The 21,592-nt window shown below is 43.8% G+C and overlaps 1 long non-coding RNA gene across 1 annotated transcript; it reads right to left on the bottom strand.

Annotated features, from left to right (window-relative positions):
- Positions 1-362: 362 nt before the first annotated feature.
- LOC138414986 (uncharacterized) lies at positions 363-21,238 on the bottom strand. The gene is made up of 3 exons (XR_011247036.1): positions 21,121-21,238; positions 10,171-10,230; positions 363-1,621 (listed from the first exon to the last, which is right to left on the bottom strand). It is a non-coding gene; the product is annotated as an uncharacterized lncRNA (long non-coding RNA).
- Between the last annotated feature and the right edge of the window lie 354 nt (positions 21,239-21,592).

Raw genomic sequence — 21,592 nt, 5'->3', positions numbered from 1 at the left:
GCATCTGACACATTGTATTTCACAGTTTTTTAAAATTTTATATCAGAATATAGTTGATTTTTCTGGATGCTTTGCTTATTTTGGCCATTTTTGGAAATATCTCTTAAAGGACCACTGCCAGGGCGTCCCTGGTGGTTCAGATGGTAAAGGGTCTCTGCCTGCAATGCAGGAGACCTGGGTTCGATCCCTGGGTTGGGAAGATCCCCTGGAGAAGGAAATGGCAACCCACTCAGTATTCTTGCCTGAAGAGTCCCATGGACAGAGGAGCCTGGTGGGCTACAGTCGATGGAGTCACAGTCAGACACGACTGAGTGACTGACACATATAACACATATAACATAGTTGATTAACACTGTGGTTGGTTTCAGATGTACAGCAGAGTGATTTTATTATACACACAAAAATCTATCCTTCCTCAAATTCTTTCCCCTATAGCTCATTGCAGAGTGCTGAGCAGAGTTCCCTGTGCTGTACAATAGGTCCTTCTTGATTGTTTATTTTTATACAATAGTGTGTACATATTAATCCCAACCTCCTAGTTTGTCCCTCCCCCTGAGCTCTCCCCTTTGGCAGCCATAAGTTTGATTTTTATGTCTGTGAGCCTCTTGATGAAAGTGAAAGTGGAGAGTGAAAAAGTTGGCTTAAAGCTCAACATTCAGAAAACGAAGATCATGGTATCCAGTCCCATCACTTCATGGGGAAACAGTGGAAACAGTGTCAGACTTTATTTTTGGGGGCTCCAAAATCACTGCAGATGGTGACTGCAGCCATGAAATTAAAAGATGCTTACTCCTTGGAAGAAAAGTTATGACCAACCTAGATAGCATATTGAAAAGCAGAGACATTACTTTGCCAACAAATGTGTGTCTAGTCAAGGCTATGGTTTTTCCAGCGATCTTGTGAGTTGGACTGTGAAGAAAGCTGAGCACTGAAGAATTGATGCTTTTGAACTGTGGTGTTGGAGAAGACTCTTGAGAGTCCCTTGGACTGCAAGGAGATCCAACCAGTCCATTCTGAAGGAGATCAGCCCTGGGATTTCTTTGGAAGGAATGATGTTAAAGCTGAAACTCCAGTACTTTGGCCACCTCATGCGGAGAGCTGACTCATTGGAAAAGACTCTGATGCTGGGAGGGATTGGGGGCAGGAGGAGAAGGGGACGACAGAGGATGAGATGGCTGGATGGCATCACTGACTCGATGGACGTGAGTCTGGGTGAACTCCAGGAGTTGGTGATGGACAGGGAGGCCTGGTGTGCTGCGATTCATGGGGTCGCAAAGAGTCGGACGCAACTGAGTGACTGAGCTGAACAGAACTGAACTGAGTCCATTTCTGTTTTGTAAATAAGCTCATTTGTATCAGTTTTCAGATTTCCCATATAAGTGATATGATATGATATTTGTCTCTCTGTCTGAGACAAATACTTCCTTCACTTCATACTTACTTCACTCAGTATGATGACTTCTAGGTTCATCCATATTGCTGGCACTTGTATTTTTGGAGGAGGCTGACTTTAATAATAATAACACAAGTCATCCTGATGGTACTGATAGTAGTCATAAATCCGGAACTAGAGTCAGGAAGACGTAATCTGTCCAATCCATCTTCCCAGAGTCCAGGAAGGCTTAGTAAAGACACAGAAAGGCAGATTTTAAAAATAGGATAGAGTACTCATGGGGGTACTTCCCAGGTGGGGCTACTGGTAAAGAACCCACCTGCCAGTGCAGGAGACGTAAGAGACACGGTTCAGTCCATAGAGTCACAAAGAGCTGGACATGACTGAGTGATAATCAACAACTATATGTGTATATACACACATACAGTTGTTGTTCAGTCACTCAGTCGTATCTGATTCTTAGAGGCCCCATGGAATGCAGCACACCAGGCTTCCCTGTCCATCACCAACTCCTGGAGCTTGCTCAAACTCATGTCCATCAAGTTGGTGATGTCATCCAACCATCTCATCCCCTATTGTCCCCTTCTCCTCCTGCCCTCAATCTTTCCCAGCACTAGAGTCTTTTCTAAAGAGTCAATTCTTCCCATCAAGTTGCCAAAGTATTGGAGCTTCAGCTTCAGCATCAGTCCTTCCAGTGAATATTCACTGGAATATCAGTCCGGAAGTTAGTCTGCTCTTTTCTGCCATCTTCCCCTTTATCGCTGGGAAAAGTGAAAGTGAAGTCACTCAGGTGTGTCTGACTGTTTGCAACCCCATGGACTGTAGCCTACCAGGCTCCTCTGTCCATGGGATTTTCCAGGCAAGGGTACCAGAATGGGTTGCCATTTCCTTCTCCAGGGGATCTTCCCGACCCAGGGATTGAACCCAGGTCTCCCACATTGCAGGCAGAGGCTTTACCATCTGAGCCACAGGGAAGCTGGTAGGAAAGGAGAGGAAATAAAAACAACATGTCTGGTTCTCCTCCTGCCCTTCTTCATTAGATACAATATTCCTGGAATTCTTGGTTATAGGGATCTTCAGAATTTGTCTCCTGTGGGTTCTAAAGACCAGGACTTTCCACCATCACAGCTAAATGGTATTTGGTAACTTAGAGAAAGTTTTTAATTCTGGGACCCCTCCCCCCCCCAAAAAAAATTGTAAAATAGACTTCTAAGTCTGTCCACAAGGTAGAGTGTAACTGTGATGCTTACAAGGTGAGTTGCTCAGACTCACCTGGACTTTTAACAAAAGGACAGAAAATCAAAGAGAATCTTGGCAAAGCTTTGTTGAGTCAGTGCTAAAAGATAGAAATGAATATATATATTCATATATATATATTTATATACCAGAGCTTACTAAAGTCACTTCCCTTGTTTTATATCTCAGAGCTTGCTAATTTATAAACCTTCAGTCACCCACAGCTTGAAAAATTTCACGCTGCTGGTGAGGGGAGTAGTCATTCATTTATACATTTGACAAATATATAACAAGCTCAGTCTTCAGGGAGCTCACAACTCAAGCACTTGCCCTTGACTGAACAACTCACTGGAATGTCCACTAATCTTTTCCTCCCCTCCCCAGCCCTGGTCACCTCTTAATTGGGAGCCCCTGTCTCTTTTCAGAGGTAGATAAAGACTGGGATGACAATTTAGAGAGTCAGCAAATAACACTCTAGAGATTAAATTCTTATCAACTACAAAACTCAGCTCCAGCCTTTCCTTTCTTTAACAGCTCAATCTTTCTGCAATTAGCTCAATTCAAATGAGAAAAAAACCTTTCACTGTCCTTAAGGGACCGGGCTTCTTGTTTCATTCATGTAACTAGTATTGTTGCTATTGCCATTAATTTTCAGTTCAGTTCATTTCAGTCCCTCAGTCCTGTCTGACTCTTTGCAACCCCATGATTCGCAGCACGCCAGGCTTCCCTGTCCATCACCAGCTCCCAGAATTCACCCAAATTCATGTCTATCGAGTTGGTAATGTCATCCAGCCATCTCATCTGCTGTCGTCCCCTTCTCTTCCTGCCCCCAATCCTTCCCAGCATCAGGGTCTTTTCAAATGCGTCAACTCTTTGCATGAGGTGGCCAAAGTACTGGAGTTTCAGCTTCAGCATCAATCCTTCCAAAGAACACTCAGGACTGATCTCCTTTAGGATGGACTGGTTGGATCTCCTCGCAGTCCAAGGGACTCTCAAGAATCTTCTCCAATACCACAGTTCAAAAGCATCAACTCGTTGGTGCTCAGCCTTCTTCACAGTCCAACTCTCACATCCATACATGATCACTGGAAAAACCATAGCCTTGACTAGACAGACCTTTGTTGGCAAAGTAATGTCTCTGCTTTTGAATATGCTATCTAGGTTGGTCATAACTTTTCTTCCAAGGAGTAAGTATCTTTTAATTTCATGGCTGCAGTCACCATCTGCAGTGATTCTGGAGCCCCAAAAAATAAAGTCTGACACTGTTTCCACTGTTTCCCCATCTATTTCCCATGAAGTGATGGGACTGGATGCCATGATCTTCGTTTTCTGAATGTTGAGCTTTAAGCCAACTTTTTCACTCTCCACTTTCACTTTCATCAAGAGGCTTTTTAGTTCCTCTTCACTTTCTGCCATAAGGGTGGTGTCATCTGCATATCTGAGGTTATTGATATTTCTCCCGGCAATCTTGATTCCAGCTTGTGCTTCTTCCAGCCCAGCGTTTCTCATGATGTACTCTGCATAGAAGTTAAATAAGCAGGGTGACAATATACAGCCTTGACGTACTCCTTTTCCTATTTGGAACCAGTCTGTTGTTCCATGTCCAGTTCTAACTGTTGCTTCCTGCCCTGCATATAGGTTTCTCAAGAGGCAGGTCAGGTGGTCTTCTATTCCCATCTCTTTCAGAATTTTCCACAGTTTCTTATGATCCACACAGTCAAAGGCTTTGGCATAGTCAATAAAGCAGAAATAGATGTTTTTCTGGAACTCTCTTGCTTTTTCGATGATTCAGCGGTTTTAGAAAAGGCAGAGAAACCAGAGATCAAATTGCTATTACTTTTTCTATGATTTTAAAATTTTATTTATTTATGGTTGCATTGGGCCTTCTCCGCTGCTCTCAGGCTCTCTCTAGTTGCAGCGAGTGAGGGCTATGCTTTGTTGTGGTGCATGGGCTTCTCTCGCTGTGGAGCTCAGACTCTACAGCACAGCCTCAGAGGTTGTGGCATACAGGCATAGTTGCTCCGAGGCTGTGGAATCTTCCTAGAGCAGGGATCGAATCTGTGTTCCCCACATTGACAGGCAGATACTTGGCCATTGGGCTGCCAGGGAATTCTGCATTACTCTAGATATTGTTGATACATATAGCATGCCAATGATACATATAGTGCCATGTTCATATAGTTGATACATGTAGTGTAATATACATATAGTTGATACATATAGAGTGCCAATGATACATGTATCCAATGCCAGTGATACATGGGAGAAGGAAATGGCAACCCACTCCATTTGCCGGGAAAGTTCCGGGGATAGAGGAGTCTGGTGGATTGCAGTCCAGGGGGTTGCAGTCAGACAGGACTTAGCAACTGAGCACACAGTACTTACTCTGTGTCATATGGATATCAAATAAATACACATACATTTAATGTGCCTAGTGGCTCAGTCATGTCCCACTCTTTGTGACTCCACAGACTGTAGCCTCCAGGCTCCTCTCTCCATGGGGATTCTCCAGGCAAGAATACTGAAGTGGGTTGTCATGCCCTCCTCCACACACTTAATAGTAGCAGGTTATTACAAATAATATTATCATCCCAATTTTACTATTCTTGATTTAAATATTATTTATTCTCAGTTAATAAGTGGGGAAACTGAGTCAAAAGAAATTCAGTAACCTACCTCAAATCACCCAGCTTAGTAAGTGGCAGAACTAGGATTTGAACCCAGGCAGCTGGGTAGCAGAATTCATGCTCTAAACCACAGCAACACAAAGCAGCTAGATTTTAAACATGTTTGTTCTGGCCTGTGAGAAGATTAAGCGTTTGTTTTGTTGTTGTTGTTGTTCGCTAGCTAAGCCGTGTCCAGCTCTTTGTGACCCAATGGACTGCAGCACACCAGGATTCCTGGCCTTTCACCATTTCCCAGAGTTTCCTCAAATTAATGTCCATTGAGTCAGTCATGCTATCTAACCATCTCATCTTCTGCCACCCCCTTCTCCTTTTGCCCTCAGTCTTTCCCAGCATCAGGGCCTTTTCCAATGAGTTGGCTCTTTGCATCAGGTGGCCTAAGTATTGGAGCATCAGCTTCAGCATCAGCCCTCCCAATGAATATTCAGTATTGACTGGTTTGATCTCCCTGTAGTTCAAGGGACTCTTGAGAGTCTTCTCCAGTACCTCAGTTTGAAAGCATCAGTTCTCTGGTGCTCATCCTTCTTTTTGTTTCAACTCTCACATCCATTGATGACTACTGGAGAAACCACAGCTTTGACTATATGGACCTTTGTTGGCAAAGGGTTCGTGCTAAATTGTACCTCTATGCAGTGCTTCCTTCACTGAGAAATTCTTGCTATGAAACCAAATTGGCTGAGCTAAACAGTATGTGTAGTCTCCTAGCTGATTTACATTCTGGTTTGGAGTCTGGATCTCCTTAGCAAACAGTTCTCAACTGTCACCTGTAGACGGGTCACTGGTGAGCAGGGCCATCGAACCCCTATACTATGCTGCTGTTCTCCCTACCTCTCCTACAAGAACCAGCACCCACATTTCTTCTGTGAGACCAGGATTGTTAGCCAGAGATGTACGGAGAAGTCATACAGGTCAAACGCTATCGAACAGTACAAAGAAAAGCTTAAATGGATGAAAGGATTCCCAGGTCCCATCTCACCCCTCCAAGTAGCATTTGATGTCTCTAAGATATAGATGCCTTTATGGGAACAAATTCTTTCCAGACGCAGGTACTGAAAGGCTTCTTCCAGAGCGGCAGCAGGAGCCCTTTGTAATTTAGCTTAGCTTTGAACCCACTCTTGCAGGATGCAAAATAAGCCAAGTGATGGCTACCCTCTCAGTAACAGATAAGACTGCAAGATTTGCCTTTTCTTTTACATGGATGACCCGAAGCTATAGCCGGAGAAGAGTGCTCAATTACAAAGCACACTTGAAATAGAATCCTGTTTCGGTCGGTCAATTAGTATGGAATTTGGACTGGAGAAGCGCAATTTCATGTGCCAAATGTGGAAAGGTAAAGAACTGCAAACACATGCAACTCTTTGATGCAACTGAAAATTGGGACCTGAAGTTCCCAAGGGCTTGTAAAGGCAGGAATGGCCACAGTTTCCCTAGGGGAGCACCAGGAGAAAAACAACAACAACAACAACAAACCAGTAAGTCATCATGAAACCTTGCAAAGGATCCAGCTAATTTTGAAGATTTGATTCCCCACTGAACATATGCTGAGAGAGTACCATTTAGTGGCCAGATGCGGGCTCTGGGTTAATCCCCGGCTCTGCTGCTTATAGGTTTGTGAGCAACACACTACTTACCTCCTGCGCTTCTGTTTCTTTATCTGCCATGAGGTCTGCCTAATAAAGACTTGATGAGGATTAGCTAAAATGCCATGCAGAGGACCTGAAGCAAAGTAAGCACTCCATTGGGGCTGACCCTTATTAGAATGCATGGATCACTCCCATTTTGGCTTCTGCACTTTAAATTTGGGCAAATGTGCAACTTTTGGAAGCCTTCATTTCTTCATCAGTAAAATGTTGGTAAACGAACCTTCCCTCCTCCACCTCCCACTGGGTTGTTATAAAGATTAAAAGGGACAATACATGTAAGATCCATTATATTGCAATACCTGGTATTTAACAGGAGCTTGCTAAGTGGTTAACCGCTGTAGCCATTACGGTCCAGTCGATTAGAAGGGGAAAAGTAGAAGCAGTGACAGGTTTTATTTTCTTGGGTTTCAAAATCACTGCAGATGGCAAAAGCAGCCGTGAAATTAAAACACACTCATTCTGTGAAAGGAAAGCTATGACAAAGCTAGGCAGAATATTAAAAAGCAGAGACATCACTTTGCTATCAAAGATCTGTATAGTCAAAGCTATGGTTTTTCCAGCAGTCGTGCACAGATGTGAGAGCTGGAACATAAAAGAGGCTGAGCACCAAAAGAATCGATGCTTTAGAACTGTGGTGCTAGAGAAGACTCTTGAGAGTCCCTTGGACAACAAGGAGATCAAACCAGTCAATCCTAAAGGAAATCAACCCTGAATATTCGTTGGATGACTGATAACTAAAGCTGAAGCTCCAACAATTTGGCCACCTGATGCAAAGAGCTGACTCATTGGAAAAGGCCCTGATGCTGGGAAAGAATGAGGGCAGGAGGAGAAGGGGGCTATGGAGGATGAGGGGATTGGATAGCATCATGGACTCAACAGACCTGAGTTTAAGCCAAATCTGGGAGATGGTGAAGGACAGGGAAGCCTGATGTGCTGCAGTCCATGGGGTCCCAAAGAGTCTGACATGACTGAGCAACTGAACAGCAACATCCTTAAAGGCCTGCTGTGAGAATCACAATTTAAAAAGAATCTGTAAGAGTAGCTAGTGTACAGTCCCCAGGTACTTGATAAGGTGCTCGATAAATGTTGTTCTCTTGTCCTGCCAGTTTTTCCACTCTCATATTTATGCACAGCTCTGCTTACACAGACCCAGGAAATACCAAGGAGCTTGGAATCCATGTCAAATGAAGTACAGTATTCAAAAATGAACAATTCACTGAAGTCTTATAGTCACAGTCAACCAATCAACCAACCAGTTGATGGGTTTGGGAAGCCCACCCACACACCTCCCCCAGCAGGTGGGAACCTCCCCTGCTTTTCTCAGACACGCGGCATCGTTTTCACATACTGCTAAATCAAAGGCGAGGTGAAAATCACTGTCATTAAATGGGAGAAGAAAAAGGAAATTGGACTCAGATTCATACGGGAGAAAACAATATTAAAATATCCCCTGAAATGTTTCCATGTCATTAATAAGAGGAAGAAAACCCCTTCCTATCTTTATTACCAAAACTAACTCCCTTTAAATCTATTCCTTTGTTCATTTCTGACTTTCAGCAGTTCACATCTCATCTCCCCAGTGAAATCTAATTTCCATAAATGCTTTACGGAATTCAAAGAGGACAGATTGCTGAATCTTCCTAATATGATTAATAACTGCTAAGAGGGTAGAACACAAAATTAATGGGAACATTTAATAATTCTTCTATTGGAATTTCCTTTGCCTTGAGTTCCCGGCTGGGAGAAAGTTAGTGTGTACTTTCTGTAGATGGTACTGTTTAATGGAAACTTTGCAGAAATTAGAATTAGACCTTTGGTGAATGGGGATCTTTAATTTAATTTGTTTTTACTGCCAGAACACGGGGAGTGACTCATGGCGTATTACACCAGCAGGCAGCCCGTTTAGAATTCAGTTTTGTTGTGATCACCGGGGTAATGACTTCTCTAAGGCCTAGTGTTGGGAGAACAGCGTGGTTTAGTTATTCCAGGAATCGTAAATGTCATTAATAAAGTCCTAGAGGAGCAATCGCATTGCAGAGCAGCCTTATAAACGCAGGACTCCAGTCACTCTTCACATACTTGAGAGGGGAGGGGGATGCCTGTACTGTGCTGGGGGAGGGGAGGAGAGAGAAGAGGGGATGGGGCCCTGAAGTTTACTTGGATTTTTTTCCCCGTTAAATTCTGTCTCCAGTTTAAAACACAGAATAACAACCCTTTGTTGCTAAATCTTTTTTTTTTTTCAGTGTATTTGTTTTATTAGTGGTCTTTATCATGGCTTATTCTTTTTAAAATTTATTTGCAGTTGGAGGATAATTCCTTTAAATGTTGCATTTCTGCCATTCAACAAAGTGAATCAGCCCTTAGTATACATATGTCCCCTCCCTCTTGAACCTCCCGCCCACCCCTCAGCCCATCCCTCCCCTCTAGATTGTCACAGGGCACCAGGTTGAACTCCCTGTGTTATGCAGCAAATTCTCATGAGCTGTCTGCTTTGCATATGGTTATACATATGTTTCAGTGTTACTCTCTCGTTTTGTCCCACCCTTTCCTTATTAACAGATGAATGGATAAAGGGTTATGGCATGTATATACCATAGAGTACTACTTAGCCATAAAAAGGAAAGCATTTGAATCAGTTCCAGTGAGGTGGATGAACCTAGAGCCCATTAGACAGAGTGAAGTAAGTCAGAAAGAGAAAAACAAATATCGTATATTAATGCATATGTACGCAATCTAGGAGAATGGCACTGATGAAGCTGTTTGCAGGGCAGGAATAGAGATGCGGACATAGAGAACCTTCTTGTTGCTAATTCTTGGTTTGCCGTCCATATTCTGAGTCTGCGGTTCCCACCCCTGCCAGGGAGAACACGTCTACCCAGAGAGAGCCCAGGAAGGTAGGGTTTGAAAGGCAAATGCTGCTCTGAGGTGCACATACACATCCAAGGAATCAAAAAACAGGGACTGGAACAGATTAAGCTTGTATGCCAGTGTTCATATCAGTATTTACAACAGAATAAAGACAGAAGCACCTCAAGTATCCATCAAGGGATGAATGGATCAACAAAATGGGGTGTTTTCATGCTGTAGAATATTACTCAGCTGTAAAAATGGATGAAGCTCTGACACCTGCTCCAAGATGGGCGTACCTTGAGAACATTATACCATGTGAAATAAACCAGACACACAGGGACAGACAACACATGAGTCCACTCACACGAGGTCCACAGAATGGTCAGGTTCGTCAGACAATGAGCAAAATAGAGGTTACCAGGCCCTGGGATGGAGACAAAATGAAGAGTTAGCCCTTAATGGTCAGCTTCTGTTGGAGGAGTGAAAACATTTTTTGGTGATATGATGATAGTTGCATGACGTGAATAAAATTAATACCACTGAACTAGATTCCTAAAAATGGTTAAAATGGTCAATTTTATGTTATGTATTATGTATTTTATGACAATAAAAATACCCCCTAAAGTAAGGGAAAATGCACTTCAGGAATCTTTCTTCTGCTTTTTCCTCCCTCCTTCCTAAACCACCCTGTTTCTCTTCTCCTCTCCAACGGAACGCTCACCTTCCCATGTCATCCTTAAACATGGGAATGGGAGAGGAAGTGCCTGCTCATAGCAGATGCTCAATTAAATGGTCTTCCCTCCCATCCACGACTCTGTGTATAAGTGAGACTAGGGTGCCACAAGTTTGCTACAGTTTCTCTATCTTGTTGATTTTATTTTTCCATTCAGATAAAAGCATTTAAAATTACTTTTACTTTTAGAGAGTCTGGTTCTTTCAGAACCTGTTCTCGTCCTACATTGAGATATGTTCACAGCACAGTCAGTGTTGGGAGCAGGCTTTTAAAATAGCCTATTAAGAGGATGATTTTATTTAGAATTCAACTCATAAGAGACAGCAGCAGAAAGCCAAGAGAAAAGCAACTCATATCATCCCCAATTCCAGAGGCACACCAGTTGTCTGATTGACAGTTTTTACCACTGGGATCCCGAGGCTGAAATGGGGTCCCACCTGCCTTGTACACACACCTGTCATAGAGAAAAAAGTTTCAGCAGCTCTTAAGCTTGAGGAGTTAACGTTAATGCTAGCAACAAAAGCGAGGGTTTTTTCCTCGCTTTTGTTAAAAGGAATATTAAATAAACTCTTACACCTGAGAGAGTGAAATCCCAGACACGAAATATTTTGATTAGCAGATTGAGAGTGGTGAAAAAGCCTTTCCCTAGGTTCAACTTTATAATAAAATATGTGCATTCAGTCGGGATTAGAAAGGCACCAATTTGTACCTAGATTGTCTCTTATTGTTAGATTTTTTTTTTTAATGTGAGCCACTTTTAAAGCCTTTATTGAGTTTGTTACAATATTGCTTCTGTTTCATGTTTTGGTTTTTTGGCTGCGAGTCATGTAGGATCATAACTTCCTGACCAGGGACTGAACCTGCACCCCTGCATTTGAAGGTGAAATCTTAACCCCTGAACCACCAGGGAAGACCCACCTACACGCTTTATTGATAGTTAACCCTCAATTTTCTTACAAGGAGAAATAATCCTAAAATACAGATTTGATAAGAGTTATTTTTACCCACCTCTTCCTCCTACCCCCTAAAATTCATAATTTGGCTGGACAGATAGACTCGAGAGGGCTTTTCTTTCTTTCTTTTCCTAATTTGGTGTGGCTATTTTCTTCCACAATCAAAAAGCTTTCCTATGATGTATAACATGCTATTGAATGTTGCCAAGATGAGTTGTTTTTAATAAAAGGCTCTACTTCCAATTGTAGGGTCCCACACAATGAAAAAGTCAACTCTGCACTGTTTGTAAGATCATCCTGAGATGCTTATTATTGACATCTAACCTCTGCAGGGGGCTCAGTGGTAAAGAATCCGCCTGCAGTGCAGAAGACCTGGGTTTGATCCCTGGGCTGGAAAGACCCCCTGAAGAAGGGCATGGCAACTCACTCCAGTATTCCTGCCTGGAGAGACCCCATGGCTGGAGGAGCCTGGCTGGCTACAGTCCATGGGGTTGCAAAGAGTCAGACATGACTGAGCAACTAAGCACAGCACAGCACAACCTTCCCAGGTGGCTCGGCGGCAAAGAATCCGCCTGCCAGTGTAGAAGACACAGGAGATGCAGTTTTGATCTCTGGATAGGGACGATCCCCTGGAGTAGGAAATGGCACTCCAGTATTCTTGCCTGGAAAATTCCAGTAGGACAGAAGGAACAGGAGGAACCTGGTGGGCTACATTCCATGGGGTTGCAAAGAGTCAGCCACTGAGCACGCACACACTACTACCCCTAACCCCTGACAAATGGCATGGCTTTGTGTTACTCCTGGTAATAGCTTGTGCCTACGTTTTAAGGAAATGAACCAAGAGTTTCTTGGGCAATGAGCTTAGGAGCATACACCCATAAAATACAAACAAACACATACATCACTGTTTTTACAGGGCTGACTGAAGACCTCTAGAGAGCTTAGACTCTTTGAAAGATTATGCTCCCCCCATCTCTTTGTGATTCAAAATACAATAGAAAATAATAATAAACTGCACTTCCTGCTATTATTATTGAGGCAGATTGTTTGCATTGCCTGGGCTTTCTTGGGATTAAATGGCACACTTCGGAAGCCCAAGTCATGCCTTTGGCCACCTAGGTGCTAAACCGAGGCCCCTCCAACACTGCATGTACACAGGGCTGTGGTTTCTACTGCCAAGAAGCCTCCCTTGAATGGAGCAATTGATCCAGTATTTCAATCATCTCACGTGACTAATTGGATCGACCATTTTAATGGAATTGTCTCATCCATCCAAATAGTCAATTAAATCTAACATCAGTTTAACTGATCTCCCCACCTCCCCTGTCCCTTCCCCATGGAACAGACCCAATATCTGAACACAGGGAATTCACAGGTTGTTTTCACAGCATGTACACATGGCCGTAATGATGGAACTGGACCTGTGCCACTGCTGAGTTCATTGACTACACAACAATCACTTCCTGATACGTGGCCCCTCCCAGCCATCTTCTTTCAAACAAAATAACATCAGCTCAGTATCTATTGGTCCAGCGGTCAAAGAGCTCTTGGCTTGAGCCTCCCAGGTTCTGAAATGTCTTTGTACAAGTTCTGCCAAGATATATTTTAGAGGGTAGACACCTACCTACTCCGTGAATTATAGCTCCTACAAGCACTTACATGCATATCTGAGTTTGGCAATGTGACGATACCTTCCAGAAAATTCGCAGCACTCTCAAGTAGAAATATGCCAGCCTGTTTTCCCCATAAACATATTTGCCCAAGTCCTAATTTTTTATTCCCAAACTGTGGTCACCTAGGTACAGACAACATCCAAGTCTTTGGTGCTTTAATTGCCCCCTCCTGGGCACATATGAGGTCCCAAATGCCCATTAAAGGAGATTATAGAGCTGTCATAAATGGTCAGAGTGTGTAAATTGATACAACTTCTACAGTGGGCAGTAGAGCAAAATCTTTCAGAATTGCAAACATATACATGCTTTGTTCACGAAGTTCACTTCTCAGAATTTGCCCTACAGATACACACACTCTCCGATTTATGACATCACCTAGTCACTGTAGCTTTGGTCAAACAGCAGAAGATTGGAAATTACCTAAACATCTAGTAAAATATGTTATTGTAAATGTGTACAATATTCAGTCATAGCAAACATGGAAACTTTTTATGCATAGATATGGAACTGTCTCCCAGATATAACATGAATTTTTCAAAAGTCAAAGTGAGGGACTTTCCTGACGTTCCAGGGAGTGGAGATTCCATGTTTTCAATGAAAGAGGGCACAGGTTTGATCCCTGGTCAGGGGACTAGATCCCACATGTTTCAAGGTGCTACCTGCCCCCACCAAAAATTTTTTTTTCTGCACACACTTTCCCTCTTTCCTTGTTTTTAGGGTCAGTCTGTACACACTGTCAGATCATATAGCCATGGAAAGTGCCGTCCTGTGCACTTTTTAACTCCCCTTTAATCTTAGTTCCACAGTAACTTGATGTTGAAAGCTCTGCACTAGCCCGGATGCCACTGCTTCTGACTGTTTCAGTTCTCAGCGCTCATCTTCTAGAACATTCCTCAGTAAGGGATTGTCTTAAAGATGCTCTGCCTTTCCCTGCAGCATAAAACCTCATGGTCAAAAGCTGATAATAACTGAATTCTTTTCCTGAGTGCCTGGCTACTTTTACCTCTCATCCAAAAGCTTTATTTTTTTAATCCAAAGCCTTTGCTCGAATATGTGTCTGTGTTGGTCATTCCGGGTTGATACTCTCAAAGACACGGTGAATTTCAATGTGTAATTTCTAATCTTGTCGTATTTCAGGAATGTTCTCTTACTTTATAGTTCCTAGTTCTGAGCAAATCACATTGCTTGTTTCCTTGGAGACTCACGTTATCCTGAGGTCAGACGCCATGGCTGCACACCTTGGGTTGCACACCTCCAAACACAGCCCCTTCTCTCTCTCTCTCCCTCTCTCTCTTTTTCTCTTTCTCTCTCTCTTCCAGGCTCTTGCTGACTACAACCCTCACTTTCCATTTTCCTCCCTCCCTGCTCTCTCTTTACTTGATGGGTTTTTTTTCTCTTTTTCCTAAAAAGACCGTACACCCCTTAACAACTCAGCCATCATCTTTTCCATCTTTTCTGTAGCCCAAAACTGTCCTCAGCCACACTGCTCTGAGCTCCCTGAGGATAGCCATCAAATATTCTTGTATTCAAATCAAATAACCTCTTTGCCCAGAAGTCCCTCTGACTAGCTCTTGGTGGACAGTAATCATCTTCTTCTTTCAGTGAAGGAGGGGTTGTGATAGAGATCTGAAAGCAGAAAATGCCTTCAAATTTTCAGTAGGTGTTTGGGAGTCATATGACCAGCTGCCCCCTCCTTGTGGGTCTTGCTGAATCTGCTGTCAGAATCCTGGTTGAAAAGCATAGGCTTCTTCTGCTGGGTTTGATTGTTTGGTTGAAAAAGTAGTGCATAGCTTCATATATCATTATTAACAAGGAAGAAAGGCCATTAAAATTTTTGCTTATGCTCGCTGGGTTTGTGGTCACTTTTCGCCTCTCTTATACACTTACTTTGTTTAATAACGTTGTTCTCAGAACGGATTCTATTTTTCATAATGTGAGTCATTTTTGTGTACTATACTGAAAACGGTCCCTTATTTTGTCTTTGACTAATATTGTGTTAGTGTACCCCAGATAATTAAAATAATATTCATAGTCTTGTTTTTCACCTATTAGATTTAAACAGTTTTTTTTATCTTTTCTCATTCCTAATCAAATTAGATTATTTTTATCATCCTTTTCCAAAATCATTTATAAGCAAAAGAGTTTTCAAATGCTTTTGCTGGCAGGGCCCCATCCAAAATATTTTGAAAAAAGCATTTATTAAAAAACCTTTTATTGCACATTTACATAATCACAAAAGTATCACTTCCAGCTCTTCATATTTTATGAACATTTGTAAATAAAACGGTTATGTCACTCAAAAAGTTTTTTCTTCAATAGGTCAATCTAATAAATACTCGGCAGTCTAAGGACTCTTGAGAGTCCCTTGAACTGTAAGAAGATCAAACCAGTCAATCCTAAAGGATATCAACCGTGAATATTCATTGGAAGGACTCATGCTGAAGGTGAAGCTCCAATGCTTTGGCCACCTGATGCAAAGAGCTGACTCATTGGAAAAGATCCTGATGCTGGGAAAGATTGAGGGCAAGAGGAGAAGGGGACAGCAGAGGATGAGATGGTTAGATGGCATCACTGACTCAATGGACATGAATTTGAACAAACTCCTAGGAGACAGTGGAGGATGGAGGAGCCTGGTGTGCTGCAGTCCACAGGGTCACAAAGTGCTGGACACGACTTAGAGACTAAAAAACAACCACCGCCATTTGTTTAGATTCCACATATGCGCTATCATGCAATATCTGTCCGTATATGTCTGGCTGACTCTCTTCAGTATGACAGTCTCTAGGTCCGTCCCTGCTGCTGTAGACTGTGCTGATGGCTTGAATTGCCTTGAATGACGAAGTGGAACGCCACTGACACAGGGCTTTGGTGCGAGAATCCTTGTACTACACCTGAACTTCCATGAAGATAAGCCCAACTCTGCAACATTCCACTGTATGCTGCCTCAGAAAAAGAACAGTATGTCCAGACTAGCCTTCAAAATGAGCCATCCTTCTGGTTTAGAGGAGGAATAAAGACAGCTAGTTCCCAGTGATTCTGAAATCTTCCCAGTCCAGGATGGATGCGAAATCTTCCTTGTTTCAGAAATGCCAAGAGAATATGTGCCTGAAAAGCTAGTTTTGTTGCTTGAATCAATAGACTTTTGGGGCTTCCCTGGTGGCTCAGTGGTAAAGAATCTGCCTGCCAGTGTGGGAGATGCAGGTTCGATTCCTGATCTGAGAGGATCCCACATTCCATGGAGCAACTAAGTCACAACTATTAAGCCCACAATGACTGAGCCTGTACCCCAGAGCCCGGGAGCCACAGTTACTGAAGCTCATGTGCCCTACGGCTGTTCTCTCCAAAACAAGAGGAGCCACCACAACGAGAAGCCTGTGCAGCACAACTAGAGAGCAGCCCCTGCTCGCTGCAACTAGAAAAAAGCCATGTGCAGCAGTGAAGACCCAGCACAGCCAAAAATAAATACATAAACAAGTGAATTTCAAAATAAATCAACAGACATTCAAGGAAGCCTCATCAACAGTAATGCTGGGCCATTTCTTCTAAAAGTGCATTTAGAGAAATGATTCCTCTCAAGAGCAAGAACTCTGTTTATACGTCCTCTCTCCTGAGCAAATTTACTCAAGAACATGGAAATCCTGATGCTATCCACATGCAAACACTCTCAAATCCAACCATCCTGATGCTATCAGACAGAGGCTCATAAAAAGAGTTTATCAAAGTCAGGGGGTCAATTAAGGTGAGTGAAAGAAGCCCAGGGCCAAAAAGACAAATACTGATGATTCCATTTGTGTAAGGGACCTGGAGGAGTCAGATTCACAGACACAGAAGGTAGGATGGTGAGGGCTAGGGGCTGGCAGAAGGGAGTGAGGAATTATTGTTTAATGGTAGAGATTCAGTTGAAGAAGATGGAAAGTTCTGGAGATGGATGGTGAAAGTTGTACAACAGTGTAGCTGCCTTTAATATCACTGAATTATATACTTTAAAATGGTTAAAATGGTTCATTCTATGTCCAACTCTTTGAGACTCTGTGGACTACAGCCCACCAGGCTCCTCCATTCATGGGATTTTCCAGGCAAGAGTACTGGAGTGGGGCGCCAGTGCCTTTCCAATATATATATATATATATATATATATATATATATATATATATATATATAACCACAAAAACTCGAATTGTGGTGCGAAGACTCTTGAGAGTCCCTTGGACTGCAAGGAGATCAAACCAGTCAATCCTAAAGGAAATTAACCCTAAATATTCATTGGAAGGACTCATGCTGAAGCTGAAGCTCCAATGCTTTGGCCACCTGATGCAAAGAGCTGACTCATTGGAAAAGACCCTGATGCTGGGAAAGATTGAAGGCAAAAGGAGAAGGGGACAACAGAGGATGAGATGGTTAGATAGCATCACTGATTTCAATAGACATGAATTTCAGCAAACTCTGGGAGATATCGAAGGACAGAGGAGCCTGGCGTGCTATAGTCCATGGGGTTGCAAACAGCTGGACACAACAGCAATGGAACAACAAGGAACTTTAAAAAAAAAACAGTGAACCACAATGAACTCGCAAAGAGTTGGACATGACTGAGCAGCTGAACAACAACGGCACAATGAATTTCATTCTATCTCTGCAAATGCTGAATGCAATCCAATATTCAAGCCTGAAAATATAGAGGAAGGTGGTTCGGACTTAATTTTCTTCCGTGTGGCTGAACTCAGTTCCTCTGATCCAGAACCTTACTCCTCAACCAGACCCCAGGTATCACGGTGAGTGGAGGCACAGGACTGTGGCCTGGGTGTGTGAGTGGGTGTGTGAAGGGACTGGGTGAGTTTACACAACTGAGCAGAGCAGAGATAAACACAGGGCCAAGGAGACTACACTGCAGGTCAGAGGTCATAGAACAGCATTGGGCAACAGAGATTTTTCCTACAGTAGAGAAAGCTTTTTGGAGGACAACTAGACAAAATGCATTTTTATTTTCAAAACTTGAAGATCTCATATCTACCAGCTCCACTTAGAAGAATTTATAGTCAGGAAGAAAACATAAGTATATACCCAACACTTCAGGCACAAGAACGGTTTGTTGTTCAGTCACTAAGTCGTGTGTGATTCTCTGCGACCCCATGGCCTGCAGCATGCCAGGCTCCTCTGTCCTCCACTATTTCCCAGAATTTACTCAAACTCATGTCCATTGAGTCAGTGATGCTCTCTATCTCATCTTCTGCCACCTACTTCTCCTCCTGCCCTCAATTTTTCTCAGCATCAGGGTCTTTTCCAATGAGTCAGCTCTTTGCATTAGGTGGCCAAAGCATCGGGGCTTCAGCTTCAGCATCAGTCCTTCCAATTAATATTTAGGGTTGATTTCCTTTAGGAAAGGAAAAAGTGAAAGTGAAAGTCGCTCAGTTGTGTCTGAGTCTTTGTGATCCCATGGATGATACAGTCCATGGAATTCTCCAGGGTAGAATACTGGAGTGGGTAGCCGTTTCCTTCTCCAGGAGATCTTCCCAACCCAGGGATTGAACCCAGGTCTCCCTCATTGCAGGCAGATTCTTTACCAACGGAGCCACCAGGGAAGCCTATCCTTTGACTGGTTTGACCTCCAATTTTCAAGAGTGCTTTTGAACCCCAAGCTCAACAAATACTTGTTGGTGACCCTCGCCTCTCCACTCCTGGTTGAGAACCGAGTGAACAGCCAGGACTCCTAGGTCTCCACGCTGATGAGCACAGTACATCTGGTGGGACACCTGCAGGGTGGTTCTCGCAGCCTGGTCCCCTCCCCAGGCACCAGTCAGAAGCCTGTCCTACTGCCCATCAAACACACAGTTCCTTCGCTCATAACAACCATTTGCCAAAAGTGTCATCAAACAACTAACTGCACGTTAATTGAGCTTCCGAAAAGAATGTGCCCCGGGGTGCGTTTAACGGAAACCTTACACACTAAGGTAACAGATGATTCTGTAAAACACAAACCAACACTGTCAGAAGGCTGCTAGCCCACAGATGAACAGACTCGCCAAGCAGATACGTGTGATTCCACGGCTGTACACTGAGTCCTTCTCAGATTGCTTTATCCAGATTTTTGCTGCCTTAGTTGCTGTAACGCTTATTGCACTGCCATATAATCCCGGATTTGTACAAAAGGGTGATTAATACTAAAATAATACCCTCATTACTTGAGACACATTTCTGAGGTTCACAAGAAAAACTATCCAGATAGATGGGCTGGAGTCGGGGCTGCCCCTGGAAGGGCCTTCTTGCCTCTTTGGATCAATGAAATTGATGGAATGATGATTAGGGGAATAAGAGATGAGGATTTTCCTGGGTGGTTCTCATCTGCCTCTGTGAGTGGGACGCTGAGTTTTCTCAATGGCTAAGCACACCCACTTGGATTTTGTAGCAGTCACCCTGGGAGCTCCTCCACGGCCCACAGCATCCACCATGGCCATGGATACTGCCTGGAGCAACTCCCACCGCCCTCACCCTGACTAGCCCCTGCCATCGGCCTCTGCCTGGCCCCTGGGAACCCCCTCAGCCAGAGTGAAGGAGCCTCTCAACCCCTGGCTGGGAAGACTTACGGGTAAATAGCTCTGTTCTCCGTCCTCTTGGGTGGGGCAACTCTGGAGTTTGCTCTGTAGTGTCTCCTGGGGATCCCCAGAGGCACTGAGCTCAGGTACTCCCTGTGAGAACTGCTCAATAATGAATGCATTTAAAAATTTTCTTTTTAACTGGAGGATAATTGCTTTACAATGTAGTGGTAGTGTCTGCTGTGCATCAACATGAATCAATCATATTATCTATTTATCTATCTATCTATACATCCCCTCCCTCCTGAGCTTCCGCCCGAATCCCCATCCCACCCCTCTAGGTCATCACAAAGCGCCGAGCTGAGCTCACTGTGCTAGACAGCAGGTTCCCACTAGCTATCTGTTTTGCACATGGCAGGGGATATATGCCAATGCTACTCTCTCAACTCTCCCCACCCTCTCCTTCCCCGGCTGTGTCCACAAGCCATTTGAGCACTGGGTTCCTTCCACGTCTCTGTCCCCCTCCTCCCAGCTGATGTTTCCTAGGATCACCTCCCAAATGAACTACTTACACAAAATCTTCACCTGAGGACAGCTTCTGGGAAACCCAAACTAGGACTCGATTTAAAGAAGCACATGTCATAGAGAACAAACTTGTGGTTGCCAAGGGGAGAGGGGTTGTGTCGGAAGTTTGGGATTAGCAGATGCAAACTATTATAAATAGAATGGATAAACAATAAGGGCCTACCGTATTGCACAGGGAACTATATTCAGCATCCTGTGATAAACCATCATGGAAAAGAATATGAAAAAGAATGTATATATATATGTTTAACTGAGTCACTTTGCTGTATAGCAGAAATTGACACAACATTGTAAATCAGCTAAGTTGTTGTTCAGCTGCTAGGCTGTGTCTGACTCTTTTGTGACCCCATGGACTATAGTCAGCCATGCTCCTCTGTCCATGGGATTCTCCAGGCAAGAAAACTGGAATGGGTTGCCGTGCCCTACTCCAGGGGATCTTCCCAACCCAGGGATTGATCCTGCATCCTCTCCTGCATTGCAGGTGAGTTCTTTACCAGCGGGCCACCTGGGAAGACTGTAAATCAACCATACTTCAATAAGACAAACACATTTTAAAAAGAAGCGCATGTCAAAAGTAGAGTCTCACGTTATTTTTTTTCTCTCCCTGGTTCCCCTTAGAACTGGTGGAACATAGCTGAGCATCTCTCCCACACTGAGACCCCAGCTCCAGGCATCCCGCATCATCTCTCAGGGAGAACCACAGTGGACAAGAAGAACAAAGCTCATCCTTTCCCTGACCCACCCCAGCACCCTGCTCTGCTCCACACTCCTCCCTGCCAGCTGCTTTCAGTTGTCTGCACCTACAGGGTCCCCAGGCACAAATGGGGGAGAATGGGTTCTCACCAGGGTGGAGCAGGACGAAGCACAGCTGGGCCCGCCTGCATGGCCTCTGCCAGGAGCCTCCCCCCTGGGGTGACTGTGTGCCTGCCCGCCAGGCTCTGCAGCCCTGTCTGTCTGCAGTGACCCCGGATTTCCATGAGCCTCCCCTCCCAACCCGCTGTGTATCCTTGATCTCAGTTTGCTTTTCTGGCCCCTGACCCCTCTGTCGGCCCAAACTTCAAGTGTTATCAAGCTCTTTTGTCCTCATCTCCGCTCTGTCCTGACCGCCTGAACCGGCCGTCATCACCGCACAAACACAGAAGGAGGGGGCATTTCATGTGGCCAATTGAGTGGTTAAGAAGAAAAGAGGTTGCTTTTATTTCTTTTTTAAAAAGCAAGTAACTTGTTTAACTTGCATTGGTCAACCATTTGACCTAATCGACTCGTCGGTTCTGACGGTCAACCCGATAGAATTGGGTAAACAAATGGGAAAAAG

This window comes from Ovis canadensis, chromosome 11, assembly GCF_042477335.2.
Source record: "Ovis canadensis isolate MfBH-ARS-UI-01 breed Bighorn chromosome 11, ARS-UI_OviCan_v2, whole genome shotgun sequence".
Taxonomy (NCBI): domain Eukaryota; kingdom Metazoa; phylum Chordata; class Mammalia; order Artiodactyla; family Bovidae; genus Ovis; species Ovis canadensis.
Note: the sequence above shows the minus strand (reverse complement) of the source record. Positions and strands in the feature narration are given on the sequence as shown.